The following is a 16040-nucleotide window of genomic DNA, read 5'->3' on the forward strand; positions in this document are numbered from 1 at the left end:
CCCTTGGAGTAATAGCTATTTCAATAATTTTTCGCGTCTTTCAGCTTACACAAGAAACACGCACACACACACACACACACACACGCACGCACGCACGCACACACAGGCATACATACACACACATACATACACACATACACACACACACACATACACAAACAATTACATACATATACACACACACAAGCATAAACACGCATGGGCGGCAGTGAGCGCTTACTATGAGAAATTAATTGCTTAATAACTTTTTTTGTGGACGTACGATCTTCATGGAACCTTTAGATTATGATAACAACATAGATATGCATGTATTTGCCAAAGCAGTATTTGAAATACGCTTTTTACAAAAGTGAGGGTGAGGGGGTGAATTTAGAGGTGGGGGGTAAATTTTAACAAAAACCGAAATTGTATAAATTGCATATAAGCATACATTAAAAATTTGGAGACTCTAGCAATAAAGGTGTAGGAGATATAATTTTATAACTGGTTTTCGATAATTTTTTTTATCGATAAAAATAGATCGGGATGAGTTATCGGTTTTTAATGATCAACTTGATATGCGCGCTGTAATTACGGACATTATAAAAAAAATTTGAAGTATCTAGCTCTTATATCTTCTGAAATCGACGCGTTCATACATACGGACAGACGGACGCACGGACAGACGGACAGACAGACGGACAGGGCCAAATCAACTCAGCTCGTCGCTTTGATCAAGAATATATATACTTTGTGGGGTCTGCCACGCCTCCTTCTGCCTGTTACATACATTTCAACAAAACCATTATACCCTGATTTCCCATTGAAAATGGGCTCAGGGTATAAAAAGAAAAAGGAAGGTATTAAAAGAAGTTGCAAGAAAAGTTAATACAAAGAATAAGAAATAATAAAAAGAAAAGAGTAAGGGAAAAGCCAAAATAGAGTATATGATAGAATTGAGAAATCACTACACAACATTGGCAACTAAAATGTATACCAATGATTATGCCTGGGCATTGTGAGTGATTTCCCTAAGATAAGCTAGAAGTAAACTTTTTATTTTAGAAAGAGAGAGCTCTAAGGAAAAAACGTGATAATATTTATTAAAATCAACACAAAGAACATGAAACACACTGTGCAAAGAATAATCCCTAGTACACACAGGTAAATGAAGCGGACGATAATGTCTAGTTGCTCGGGACGGAACCGAAAAATTTAGACGACCCAACAAAGAGGACGAATCAATCAACCACTAATCAATTTATGCAGAAAAACAATTCCTAAAATTGTTCTGCGATTGGTTAGCGATGGAAGATCAACAAGCTGGTGCCTACTATGATAAGACGGTAATCGTAAATTACTGTCCCATTTAAGGTCTCTTAAGGCAAAGAGAAGAAACTGTTTTTGAACCGATTCGATACGATCCTGATACAGTTTATGATGCGGAGACCATACAACTGAGCAATACTCTAAGATAGGACGCACAAGCGAAGTGAATAATCGCTTGGTAGTAAAAGGATCTTTAAATTCCTTAGACCAACGTTTAATAAAGCCAAGCACACTTTTGGCCTCATTAATGATGGTAGAAATATGAAGATTAAAGTTAAGTTCAAAGTCAAAAAACACACCAAGACCTTTGACTGTAAAGATGCGTCGTAAGGAAATATTGCTAATTTTATAATCAACAATTAGAGGAACGGTACGACTGAAGGTCATTGTCATACACTTTGAGCAGTTTAAGTCCAGCTGGTTTGCCACACACCAAAGTTGAAATGCATTTAGGTCATCTTGAAGGTGAAGATGTCCATTGCACTGGAGTATGGAAGGCAAAGTTGTACATCATCAGCATACATAAATATAGTGGAATACGAGATACAACTAGGAAGGTCATTTATGAAAAGGGAAAAAAGCAATGGACCCAAATCTCTACCCTGAGGTACACCAGACGAAACAAAGATACGTTTAGACATAGCTGTTCTCAGCAAGACTCTTTGGGTTCTACCCGTTAAATAGGATGAAATCCAAGAGACAAGACTGGGTGAAAATCCTAACCGTTCAAGCTTAAGAATTAGAATGTGATGATGTACTGAATCAAATGCTTTACTGAAGTCCGTATAAATAACATCGGTTTGCATTTTTTTTGGAAAAGCTGTCATTAACAAGCGAAGTGAACTCAAGTAAGTTAGAGGACGTTGATCGATTTTGAACAAAACCATGTTGAGATGGTTGAATAATCGATTTGCAAAAATGCTGCAAGGCCGATGTTATGATTTTCTCAAATAACTTCAGAATAGCAGATAATTTCGCGATGCCTCTATAATTGGAAATATCAGATCTTCCACCTTTTTATACCCTGAACCCATTTTCAATGGGAAATCAGGGTATAATGGTTTTGTTGAAATGTATGTAACAGGCAGAAGGAGGCGTGGCAGACCCCACAAAGTATATATATTCTTGATCAGGGCGACGAGCTGAGTTGATTTGGCCCTGTCCGTCTGTCTGTCCGTCTGTCCGTCTGTCCGTATGTATGAACGCGTCGATTTCAGAAGATATAAGAGCTAGAGACTTCAAATTTTTTTTTAAATGTTCGTAATTACAGCGCGCATATCAAGTTTATCATTAAAAATCGATAACTCATCCGATCTTTTTTTATCGATAAAAAACCTTATCGAAAACCAGTTATAAAATTATATCTTCTACACCTTTATTGCTAGAGTCTCCAAAATTTTTATGTATGCCTATATGCAATTTATACAATTTCGGTTTTTGTTAAAATTTACCCCCCACCCTTAAATTCACCCCCTCACCCTCACTTTTGTAAAAAGCGTACTTCAAATACTAGAGACTTGTGCTTTGGCAATTACATGCATATCCATGTCATAATCATAATCTGAAAGTTTCATGAAGATCGTACGTCCACAAAAAAGTTATTAAGCAATTAAGTTCTCATAGTAAGCGCTCACTGCCGCCCATGCGTGTTTATGCTTGTGTGTGTGTATATGTATGTAATTGATTGTGTATGTGTGTATGTGTGTATTTATGTGTGTGTATGTATGCCTATGTGTGCGTGCGTGCGTGCGTGTGTGTGTGTGTGCGTGTTTCTTGTGTAAGCTGAAAGACGCGAAAAATTATTGAAATAGCTATTACTCCAAGGGTTCAGGGGATCTCGTAGTCGAGTAGTCTCGACTAGAGCTTTCTTACTTGTTTATATAAGGGAATGATGAAAGATTCTTTCCAAATTGAAGGGAACACAGAAGTATCCAAGGACAAGTTAAACAATTTTAGTAATTGTGACTGAAGAGAAACACTGCACTCTTTAATCACACAACTAGGAATATTATCAGCACCAGGAGAGAAAGATGATTTCAATGTCCTAATGGCTGCAGCCAGAGAGGATGCAGTAACTTTGGTAGTATTTATAGATCCATATTCAGGAAGAGAATATGGATATGAGTTGCTGTAGAGATCAGCAGAAGAATAAGTGGATTGAAAAAAATCAGCAAATAGATCAGAGGAATCCTGATCATTGCATGTTTTTTTCACCTCCAAGGACAAATGAGGACGGCAAACCAGAGGATTTACGCTTCGAGTTTACAAATGAGAAAAATTGTTTGGGATCTCGAGTAAACTGACGTTTGCAACGTGTAAGATAATTCTCATAACAGCTAGAATTTAAAAGATTGAAGTTTGACTTGGCAATGGAATATTTGGACCAGTCAATACTTGAACCAGACTTTTTGTAATTTTTAAAACATTTAGTTTTAATGTTTCTCAAGTTCGAAAGAGTTTTTGTGAACCAAGGTGGCTTATTTGAAACTGCCGAAATACGGCGGAGAGGGACACAAACATCCAGAATAGAGTTTAAGGTAGAATAAAAAAACGATGCTGCTAAATTAATATCAACCGACTCATATAAAATAGACCAGTCTGTTGAATTAATTAGTTCGTTAAGCAAAACGAAATTGCATTTACGATAACAGCGACTAAGTTTAGAAGGCATTGGAGTAGTAGAGGGAGGATTATAGATAGTTAATAAGACCTCTAAAGGGGGGTGATATATATCCTCAGGTAAGGAGAAAGGAGTTGATCTCGCGACATTAATGAGCGAATCATGATTAACAAACACTAGATCAAGAGTACGATTAAGATGGTTTGAAATAGAGTTCATCTGAAACATAGACAGGTTAAACAATTCATCAAAAAGATAGTGATCAATTGTCGGAATACAGTAATTTGCATTACAAGTTGAAGACCAAGAAGTGTTCGGAATATTAAAATCACCCAACACAAGAAGACAATCTCTATCATTTACATGTTCATTAACTTGTTTAATACAATTTATGTGGTGAGCATAAACTTGTACATCAGAAGAGGGAGGGATATAAGAACATGTGATGTACAATGAGCACGATGGGAGAGTTAATTTAACCGCTATAATCTCCACATCATGAAGGGACGAAAAGGTAAACAATTCAGAGTGTATAATGGACTTAACCGCAATTAACACCCCACCACCTCTGTGCGACGAACGGTCGAGTCTATAAATAGTGAAATTACTTGAATGAATTTCACTATTATGAATATTATTACTTAGCCATGTTTCAGTGAAAGCGATAATATCATATTGTACACTGAAACTATGCAAGAAAAGACTTTTAAGTTTTGAGTTTAAGCCACGTACATTTTGATAAATCAGGGACAGCTGAGAAGAGGTTTGTAAGTAATTTAGTTTTTTGGTACAACGTTTGATGAAGATTGCACCGAAGGTAAATTTACTGAAATAGGCATTGATCTGTTACGATTTTTGGGTTTAAATTCATGAACAACTACATGAGGTGGCCAGAAATTAGGGTCACAAAGGGTTTTAAAGTATTCTACAGGCACATTGATTTTGAACGCAGCAATTTCACGCGGTGTCGCAAAACTAAACTTCGATATAAAAACATTAGCCGGAATCTTATTTAAAATAAAAGCCGATACTGCCTCAATGGTAGTGTCAGATGAAAGCCTAGATAAGAAAACTTGCTTTCTAGGAGAGACAACAGATAAGGTAATGCTAGGAGAGGCTGACAATAGACAATAGAAGTAGCATCCAAATTTGGGACAGGGGCCTGAGATTCAATAGAAGCCTCAATATTACTTTGAATAAAAATCCAGTTAATTTCAATTTTCTCAAGTAGGTCATTCAATTGACAGTGTTTCTAAGATAGAACAATTATTTTCGTGATGTGTCCGGTAGCAAAAGGATTTCCATTAGTTATGTGAGGTTTACTTCGATCATCAGGACAAGAACCCACACAAAATCTTACTATACGTGCCTACCAGCGACTCAATAGGATAACACATTAACTCGTGTCCCTAATAGCTTTAGTAGTTCAATCACATATCAGCAAGATTTCCCGGTATAGTGTCTGATATCTCATATGTTAGGCTCCGCTAACATGTCACTGACGTCTCTTTCAACGCCGTCTCTGCACATTTCCAACTCAATGGGAATTCCCTTTGCCGGCACACGTCTTAACAACTCGTGCGAATACTTATAAATTCGCTTGTTGACTAAAGACTTCAAAACATAACGGTCTCTATCGAGAACTTGTCACTAAGAACGGACCTTTAAATTTGGAATCTAATATAGTTTGGTGTCTTTCCTCATTCTTGAGCAGTGCATAATCGCCAACCTTAAATTTTTTACTTATATTTGTCGAATCGCATTCTGTTATACCGCCTCTTATTCTTTAGGTTTATCGACATATATCTCTCGTTTTCTGAAATTTCAGTTATTTAAAAATACCCTCGAAACATAGAATCTATAATTCACAAGAACAAAAATTGAGCATAAAGGCATCTTTTATTCAACATTTGACCATCTCGGTCGAGCGCATGAAGCGAAATGATTGTGCGTTCGTATTTTTTCGTAGCTCGAACCTAAAAGAAAGGAGCCGAGCGAGTCCAAAGCTGTCTGCAAAAAGCTTTCCACTAGTTGTCTAGTCTATGTGTTCTCTGGTTAGTGGTGGTAGTGAAAATCAGACAGTTAATTAGCCAGAGGAAGAAGGGCAACAGTGCAGGAACACGCTGCACAAAATTATCTAATCTGCAGAGATATCCGACATCGGAAGTACGGGCACTAATGGAGAATCAACATCTGAATTGTGTGGAGTTAATAATAAATAATGGTGTAAAAAAAAAAAATGAAATATGTGTGGAAAAAAAGCTGTTCCGAGGTGAGATCTTTCCAATTACATTTGATTGTGGTGAATTATTTCTTGATTAAAGATAGCTTTGCATAAAAGCCAAAAAAATGAAATATGAATGTTGTGAATAGATGAAGTTTCGCTCTAATACTGTAGAAAATACAGGTTTTTCGATTTGCCACGCCCAATCTGGGCGTAAAAAACCCCTTTTTTGTTAAATTTTAAAAAAAAAAAAATACAATGCAAATTTTGAATGCTTACCCTCAAAAAATGTGAAAATTACAGGGTATTTTTCGATATGCCACGCCCCTAAAGAGGCGTAAAAATTATTTTTGGGGAATCGATTGAGGAGGCTACCAGTAACTCAACTATCCAAATTTGAAGCTTCCATTTTCAATGGGAAATCAGGGTATAATGGTTTTGTTGAAATGTATGTAACAGGCAGAAGGAGGCGTGGCAGACCCCACAAAGTATATATATTCCTGATCAGGGCGACGAGCTGAGTTGATTTGGCCCTGTCCGTCTGTCTGTCCGTCTGTCCGTCCGTCCGTCTGTCCGTCTGTCCGTATGTATGAACGCGTCGATTTCAGAAGATATAAGAGCTAGAGACTTCAAATTTTTTTTAAAATGTTCGTAATTACAGCGCGCATATCAAGTTTATCATTAAAAATCGATAACTCATCCCGATCTTTTTTATCGATAAAAAACCTTATCGAAAACCAGTTATAAAATTATATCTTCTACACCTTTATTGCTAGAGTCTCCAAATTTTTAATGTATGCCTATATGCAATTTATACAATTTCGGTTTTTGTTAAAATTTACCCCCCACCTCTAAATTCACCCCCTCACCATCACTTTTGTAAAAAGCGTATTTCAAATACTAGAGACTTGTGCATTGGCAATTACATGCATATTCATGTTATAATCATAATCTGAAAGTTTCATGAAGATCGTACGTCCATAAAAAAAAGTTATTAAACAATTAAGTTCTCATAGTAAGCGCACACTGCAGCCCATGCGTGTTTATGCGTGCTGTTGTGTGTGTATATGTGTGTGTGTGTATGTGTGTGTGTGTGTATGCGTGTGTGTATGTGTGTGTGTATGTATGTTTGTGTGTGCGTGCGTGCGTGTGTGTGTGTGTGCGTGTTTCTTGTGTAAGCTGAAAGACGCGAAAAATTATTGAAATATCTATTGCTCCAAGGGTTCAGGGGATCTCGTAGTCGAGCAGTCTCGACTAGAGCTTTCTTACTTGTTTACACTGATTCCTTGTGCAACTACTTGAATATCCAACATCGCCATTTTGCGCGTGCCGAATAAAATAGTTTTTAAAATCACCACCACGTGTCCTTATTTGAAGACTGCACACTACATCATTTACATCATAAAAGAGAGTTCTCAGTGAGACTTAACAGACGTGTTTACTATTGTGCTCTTCAATTATTCTTGTTTTCTTAGTTAATTATTCTTATTAAATTTCACATAATTGCGGTTCGGTTGTATATAGCAAATATCTATAATTTCCTGTGCAAGGTTTGATCCGTTGTTCACTGTGTTTTTAATAATTTGCTTTTTTAATTTGTGAAGCTTTGTGTGCAGTGTCGGTTCATTAGTTTCATTATTTGCATTTTTGCTTTAGTGTTTCTATTTGTTGGCGCTCTCCCCAGTTCACTCTTTCTAAGTTTGTGTGAGTGTGTGCATAAGTTGCTCTCACTATCTACGGTTGTTGTATTTGCCTCTCTTAATTTTTGATTTTTGTGCTGTGCAAGTATACTCTCTCGCTGTGGACTTTTGATCTGCTCTGTAACGGCTGTTTGTTGTTGGACTCGCTCTCAACACATTTATACCTCTCTTGGTTTTTACATTTCTGTTTACATTTCAGTAATTTTGTGATCTATCCCAATTGCCAATATGAGTTGCTGCAAAAAAGCTTGCACTTTCAGGCAAACAGTTGATTCTGCACAAGCGCAATTTATAAGTTGCTGGCTGTGTGATAACATGATGCATACTAAGTGTGCAGGTCTTACTGGGCGTGAATATGACAAGATTATGTCTACTACTAAAGCTGGTTGTGGAGGCATACGCTGGTCTTGTCTGATTCGCTTGGAAAAGCAGATAAACTTTTCTAAAATGTATAGTGCTGTGAGGGCCCAATTTTTAAAACTGAAGAAGATTTCTATGCAGTTGACCAGTGACATGGCTGCTGCTGAAGAAATATTAAATCAGTATGGCTTTGAAACTCCTCTCTCTCAATTGGAGACTCCTTTGTTGTCGGTAACTCCTTCTGTAATAGTACCGTCACCTAATTCGCTTGCTCCTCCCTCACCTTGCGCTTCTGTTTTGTCATCGGCTCCCAATTCTCTAGATCCTCCTTCACCTTGTCCCATATCTGTTTCTCCTATTGAGGCTTCTATTGAATCTCAAGCCCCTGTCCCAAATTTGGATGCTACTTCTATTGTTGCTCAAACAAAGAGTGACAATAAGTCAGCCTCTCCTAGCATTACCTTATCTGTTGTCTCTCCTAGAAAGCAAGTTTTCTTATCTAGGCTTTCATCTGACACTACCATTGAGGCAGTATCGGCTTTTATCTCAAATAAGATTCCGGCTAATGTTTTTATATCGAAGTTTAGTTTTGCGACACCGCGTGAAATTGCTTCGTTCAAAATCAATGTGCCTGTAGAATACTTTAAAACCCTTTGTGACCCTAATTTCTGGCCACCTCATGTAGTTGTTCATGAATTTAAACCCAAAAATCGTAACAGATCGATGCCTATTTCAGTAAATTTACCTTCGGTGCAATCTTCATCAAACGTTGTACCAAAAATGAGCGAATCATGATGCAACCAAAAGAGGCTCCGGTGTTCTCGGAATAGTGTGATGTTGACTATTCCTGACGTCGAAACTGTGGTCATCAAAGGTGACCAAGTAGGTCCCCGTGACCTGTTGGCTAGTTCCGGTGCTGTCCACTACATGAATTGTGGCGCTGTTGATAAATTTTACGCCTTCATCGACTAAGGTAAAGGATTTTAGATGCGTGTAGCGCATTGTGCAGTGCCACCTGAGACCAGTTGCTGAGCACACGTTGTTTTCTGCATTTGGTTGCAGAAGATGGTGCTTACCGTAGAGGTGCAGGGAATCGTTATCCTAAGGTAAAAGATACAAAAAGTAAGAAGTTATAATAATGGTCTACTTAAAGCTGTCCTTATGGACCACCCTCCCTTTTATAAGGACCGTTGTTCCAAGGTCTGCTTCAACCACTGCTTCGGTGAATAAAGGTGAAAGTTTATTTCCTAGTCTCTTATTGGACTTTACCCATACTTTCTCACCTATCTCGTACGTTTTTTGAGCCCTGTTCTTGTTATGTCGCTCTAGAGACTTTTCTGGTGCTAACGTGATATTGTTTCTTATCTGCACCGCAGCGTTCACAGGGATATTATGAATAATTTCTATCGGTTTCTTTTTTGTCACCGAATGGATCGACCTATTGTACTTGATTGTCGCAAGGAGAATGCTGCCAATGGTATCTTCAATGTGGTTTACGTTTTTCAAGCAGGGACTTATGTATCGTTTGCGATTGAAAAGTCAAAGTTGTTTGCTAACATTGTCCGGATGGTCTCTGAGTTTAGCGATCTCTCGTTGTCACAATAGATAGTCGTTGTTTTTGGGAAAAAATTAAGAATTTGAAGAGTGGAGCTTTTACGTCCACAATTGTGCGTGATCGTATCGGTTGAACGACAGCGAATTTAGAGAATTTGTCAATGCAGGTTAAAAAGTATTGCCCGTCTGTGGAGTAAATGTCTATATGTAGCATTTCTCCAGCATATGAAGGTTTCGGAGTTTTCCCTAATTCTTGCCTGATCGGATGTCGGTCATGTTTGTTCATAGCGCATATTCGACAATTTGCTGCTATTTCGGTTGTTAAACGGCCCATTTTTGGGAAAAAGTAGTCCCTAAGTATTTGCTGGGCATTCTCCTGAGCTGCGCGATGAGCGCGATTGTGCTCCGCTATAGCTATTTCCCTTTGTTCTGTAATGTCTATCACGTGGTTTTTACAGTGTCGAAAAGTTGTTGAGGGGAATTCCTTCACTAGATTATGAATGAAGGCTAGGATAAGAAGTTCACAATGCATTGCATTGGTCACTTCGGGGTTTACAACCTCTCGTAGAGTCTGTGTAAGTGTGTTGCGATCGGAAAACTGTATGACATGTCGGGTCTTTGTTTTAAAGAAAATATATGTCTTTTGTTGTGGAACAGTGCTTTCTTCCAGTATAATCTGGTTACGGAAGCAGTTTACTGGTTTATCTGTTGTCTCAATTGTGTAAGTCAGAGACTCTTCGCCGTGGATTGTAGCGGCATCGGATTCTGCCGAATCTTCCAGAGCGTTGATATTCTGGCGAGACAGAGCGTTTTCCTCGCCTGGCTTATAAATGATGTTTGCATTGTGCTTATCAATAAAAGCCTTCCAGCGCTTTATCTTGGCATTCGGATTTTTATCTGAAACCGCGCATGTTAGCGGCTTGTGGTCTGTGTAGATGTTGAGGTTTTTAACACCGTACAAGTAATTTCTGAGGTTTTTCAGTGCCCACACAATGGCTAAGAGCTCTCTCTCATTTGTGGCGAAGTTAATCTCGTTGTCCCACAATGTGCGCGAGATCATGGTTATAGGGCGTCCACCCTGAGATAGCACAGCACCGAGCCCTTGGCCTGACGCGTCTGTTGTCAAGGCGAATGGTTTTTTAAAGTCGGGATATGCTAACAGCATATCCTCCGAAGCTAACAGCTCTTTTAACTTATTAAAGGCGTCTAACTGTGTTTGATTTAATTCAATTTTTACCCTCCTCGCCTGGTTAGCGCTTATCTTGCCATTTTCGCTTTTTAAGATTTCCGTTAGGGGTCTTGCAATGTTGGCGAATCCAGCTATGAAGCATCTATAATAGCTTGCTAATCCTAAAAATGATCGAAGATTGAATAAAGTTTTTGGCGGTTGAAAGTCTTTTATGGCTCTTACTTTGCCGATGTTTGGATCCCGCCTCTGCATACTGTGAATCCCAGGTATTCCACGCTCTTTTTGAAGAACTTGGATTTCTCTTGAGAAACTCTCATGCCAGCATCCCTAAGGTTTTTCAAGACCCATTCAATGTGTTTGATGTGGTCTACAGAACTCGTATTTTTCATTGTTTACAGAGAATGCAGTCTTTTCTCTGTCCCTTTCCGCTAATTCTATCTGGTGGAAGCCCGATTTGAGGTCTAGTGTTGTGAAATACTGAGCATCACCCATATTCGATAATATGTTGGAAATAGTTGGGATAGGGTATTTGTCGTCGGTTGTCTTTTGATTTAGTGTCCTAAAATCATTTTTATGACCTGCCGCGTCGACACCTTTTTCGTCGACTACCCATATTGGATTGTTGTAGGGTGACTTGGATGGTCTAATTATGCCATTCGCCAGAAGTTGTTTAACCTCTGCGTTGACAAATTCAGACACACCCATTGGGTATGGGTATAGTTTAGAATACACCGGTTCGCCGTCCGTTGGGATAGTGGCAACTGTGTTAATATTGTTTGGTAAGGATTCATTAACGTCGGCGAAGGCGTTAATCATCCTGTCAATCATACGATTAAAGTTAGGTCTGATCGCGGCAGGGACGTCCGCATCGTGGATTTCAAAATGATTTACTTGTTGACAGTTAGTGAATTTGATCTCTTCGATACCTTGATCATATATTATTTTATTATTTGTTAGGTCGATTTGGGCGTTTACCTGCTTTAACAGATCAAGGTCAATGATGCCATCGAAATCTTTTAGTGATTCGAGCATGAAGAAAAATGATTTGACTTTGAAAAGGTGAATGAGACACTTATTCTGGATTTTCGTGTGTCCATGGATTGACCTAACCTGGAATGGGTTGTTGACTGGCACCCAATGTGCATGTTCAGGAAGGGGTTTAATATAATTTTTGGACGCTCCTGTGTCGATTAAGAGCCTAATAGTGCGTCCTGCTATCGTACGCTCTATGTACGGGAGCAGGCAGTTTCCCCTAAAAAATTGCAGCTTCCTGCTCCTGATAAGTCGTCCTCCACTGCCTCTGCCTCTTGTTATGAATAGGACTCATAGTCGTCAGTATTGTTTTGTTGGGGCAAATGATTAACGTTTTGAGTGGGTTGCTTAAAACGCGAGGAAGAATCAACTTCCATTGGTTCCGTCCGCGGTTCTGTGCTTTTTGAGAGTTGAAGCGCTGCTTAGAACTACTTGGCCTCAGTTGATTTGAATTTGTGTTTGTCTGAAAATGAGGGTTCTTCTTTTGATATGAACCATCATTCTCTTGCTGACCACCTTGCCGCCAGTTCTGGGTCTTTTGGCTATTTGACATTTGAGGCTTTTCTTCCAAGTATTTTGCGAAGTTAGCTGCAAAAATGCCTCTCTCATTACTCGATTCAGCTTCTTGAGCTAAAGCTAGGACCAAAGGAAGGTCTTTGGGTTGTGCTGGAAAAACGGCCCACCTCAATGATTTTCTGAGTCCCGAAATGAAGGTGTGTAGGGCGTCATTCCTGAATTTGCTATTCAGGATAGCCGCTGCAGCAGGGTCATGTGCCATAATCGTTTTGTTTGTTAATAGTGTCAACTTTTTTTCGATCTCATCGTAGTATTTGAGCAACGATAGATCGCCTTGCCTAAGCGTACTTAACTGTTGCTGAATCACATGCACAGGCGTTTTGTCCCAGAATGTGAAGTCTAACCTGGCAATAATAGCCTTGAAGTTTAGTACAGTATTGAACGAGGCAAGCACAGCGTCTACTGGTCCTCTGACTTTGTTGCGAATTATTGCAACAGCTTGATAGTGCCTAGAGCTGCCATCGTAAGGTTCAAAAACCTTATAGGCTGCGCAGGCTGCTTGTCGCCAAGAAACATAATTTTCTTGTTTGCCGTCAAACTCTGGAATTGACTTAATGATATCTAAGGGCTCGTCGCATTTATTACCCGCGATAATTTGTATCTCTTCGTAAACCTCGACCTGAACGGTCGGTCCTACAAATCTGTTGAATTGTTGTATAAGGGATTTCATTTTATTTTCCAAAGTAGCCGTTTGCTGCTCGAGTGCACTTTGCATTTGAGCCTCGAGTTGCGCTATTTGCTCATCAGTCATTTTTATACCCTGAACCAATTTTCAATGGGAAATCAGGGTATAATGGTTTTGTTGAAATGTATGTAACAGGCAGAAGGAGACGTGGCAGACCCCATAAAGTATATATATTCCTGATCAGGGCGACGAGCTGAGTTGACCCTGTCCGTCTGTCTGTCCGTATGTATTAACGCGTCGATTTCAGAAGATACGAGAGCTAGAGACATCAAATTTTTTTTGAAATGTCCGTATTTACAGCGCGGATATCGAGTTTATCATTAAATATCGATAACTCATCCTGATATTTTTATCGATAAAAACCTTATCGAAAACCAGTTATAAAATTATATCTTCTACACCTTTATTGCTAGAGTCTTTAAATTTTTAATGTATGCTTGTATACAATTTATACAATTTCGGTTTTTGTTCAAATTTATACCCCACCCCTATATCCACCCTCTCACCATCACCTTTGTAAAAGGCGTATTTCAAGTACTAGAGACTTGTGCTTTGGAATGTACATACATTTTCACCATAAATACGCTTTGAAAGTTTCATTAAGATTGTACGTCTAGAAATTAAATTATTCAACAAATAAATTCTTATATTGTTGCCCACACTAAAGCGCAGCCCAAACGCAGTCGCTGCTTACTTACTGCGCAGTTAGCAGAGTACGTTCTAATGCGTGTGTATGTATGTGTGCTGAAAAGAAGTGCACAGTGATTAGAATATCAGATTAGAGGGTTCAGGGTATCTCCTAGTCGAGCAGCCTCGACTAGAGTCTTCTTACTTGTTTATTTTTTACTCGCTCAGCGGTCCGCTGGGGTTTTTATACCCTGAACCCATTGAAAATGGGAAATCGGGGTATAATGGTTTTGTTAAAAGTATGTAACAGGCAGAAGGAGGCGTGGCAGACCCCACAAAGTATATATATTCTTGATCAGGGAGACGAACTGAGTTGATTTGGCCCTGTCCGTCTGTCTCTCCGTCCGTCCGTCCGTCCGTATGTATGAACGCGTCGATCTCAGAAGATATAAGAGCTAGAGACTTGAACATTTTTTCCCTAGGTCCGTGTATATCACGCGCATATCAAGTTTTTCTTTTTATATCGATAACTACTCCCGATATTTTATTATCGATCAAAAACCTTATCGAAAGTTAGTTATTAAATTATATCTCCCACACCTTTGCAGCTAGCAAATTCTAAATGTAGACTTATATGTATTTTACATAATTTCGATTTTTTTTTGTATATCCACTTATATCCACCCCCTCACCATCACCTTTGTAAAAAGCGTATTTCAGGTACTAGAGACTTGTGCTTTGGAATGTGCACACATTTTAACCATATGATTACGCCCTGAAAGTTTCATTAAGATTGTACGTCTAGAAATTAAATTATTCAACGAATAAATTCTTAAAATGTTGCCCACACTGCAGCGCAGCCCAAGCGCAGTCGCTGCTTACTGCGCAGTTAGCAGATCGCGTTCTAATACGTTCGTTTGTATGTATGTGTGCCGAAATGCAGTGCAGAGGGATTAGAATATCAAATTAGAGGGTTCAGGGTATCTCCTAGTCGAGCAGTCTCGACTAGAGTCTTCTTACTTGTTTTTTTGTTTTACACTTCTTGACTTTTGCTCAGCTAGCTAGTGCTGCTGTGGTTTTTATGTTCTCGTTGTTGTTGTTCTTTATTGTTTTATTCACTATGATTCCTGGCTTTCACCGAGGAGTTGCACAGATCACAAATGTTACCGTTGGGCGCCAATTATAATAAGACGGGTTATTATGCAAAGACACTTTATTCACTTATTAATCTTTATTATCACAATCTTTTTGTTAGCTGGTGTGAGCATTCGTTAGGAACAATCGCAAAGGTCAACTCAGCCGAAAATTTAACGACCGAGCCTAGTGACCGAGCCTCGCTCGTAACCTCGGTTAACTTCTACGCCATGTAAGACTGCTTTTCTCCCTTTTGGAACAGCCACTCCAATACGGCAGAATCAGAACCGTTATAGAATTATTGTTCGCGCGCATGTGAAATTTTCTACAGCAAGCAAAACAGTCAAAACATGTGCTGCCAACAGTTGAGTATGTGTGCGTGTGTTAACTAATATACATTGTGGGGTCTGCCATGCCTCCTCTTCTGCCTGTTACATGTATTTCAACAAAACCATTATACCCTGATTTCCCATTGAAAATGGGTTCAGGGTATAATAATCCAGATATCTAGAAAAAATGGTCATTAAAGCATATTTCTACACAGCTATATCGTAATAAAAATAATCCAGATACCTTTTTAGCTTCTCCACAGCATTTTTCACGTGGCATAACCATCCTAAAGTCTTCCGAACATTCATGGTAATAGGGATTTCCGAGATTCCAGAGGAAATGAAATAAATGCGCTTGCAACGTTGTATGAATTGTCATAACAATAAAGGAATACTAAATGGAATGGAATGCTATGAATAACTTGAAGGTGGACCGATGGCCCTAATTATTATCTTGGACTCCGGAACTATCGAAGGGCTTGAGGATTAGACTACCTTGAGGATAATATCATTATATCCCTAGACTTCTCGATCGAGCGTCACGCCGCTATTCACTACGCCACCTCACTTTTCGAAACTGTGTTGGCAAAACTGAAATAGATTCACTGCTGCAGCGCCATCTAGCAGAACTAAACCAAACTAACTGCTGATGTGATTTTAAGAATGCGCTAGAAGAAGTTTGAATGAATGTGTGCACACGTA

The sequence above is a fragment of the Drosophila mojavensis genome, unplaced genomic scaffold (genome assembly GCF_018153725.1).
Source record: "Drosophila mojavensis isolate 15081-1352.22 unplaced genomic scaffold, ASM1815372v1 contig_74, whole genome shotgun sequence".
NCBI classification, from domain to species: domain Eukaryota; kingdom Metazoa; phylum Arthropoda; class Insecta; order Diptera; family Drosophilidae; genus Drosophila; species Drosophila mojavensis.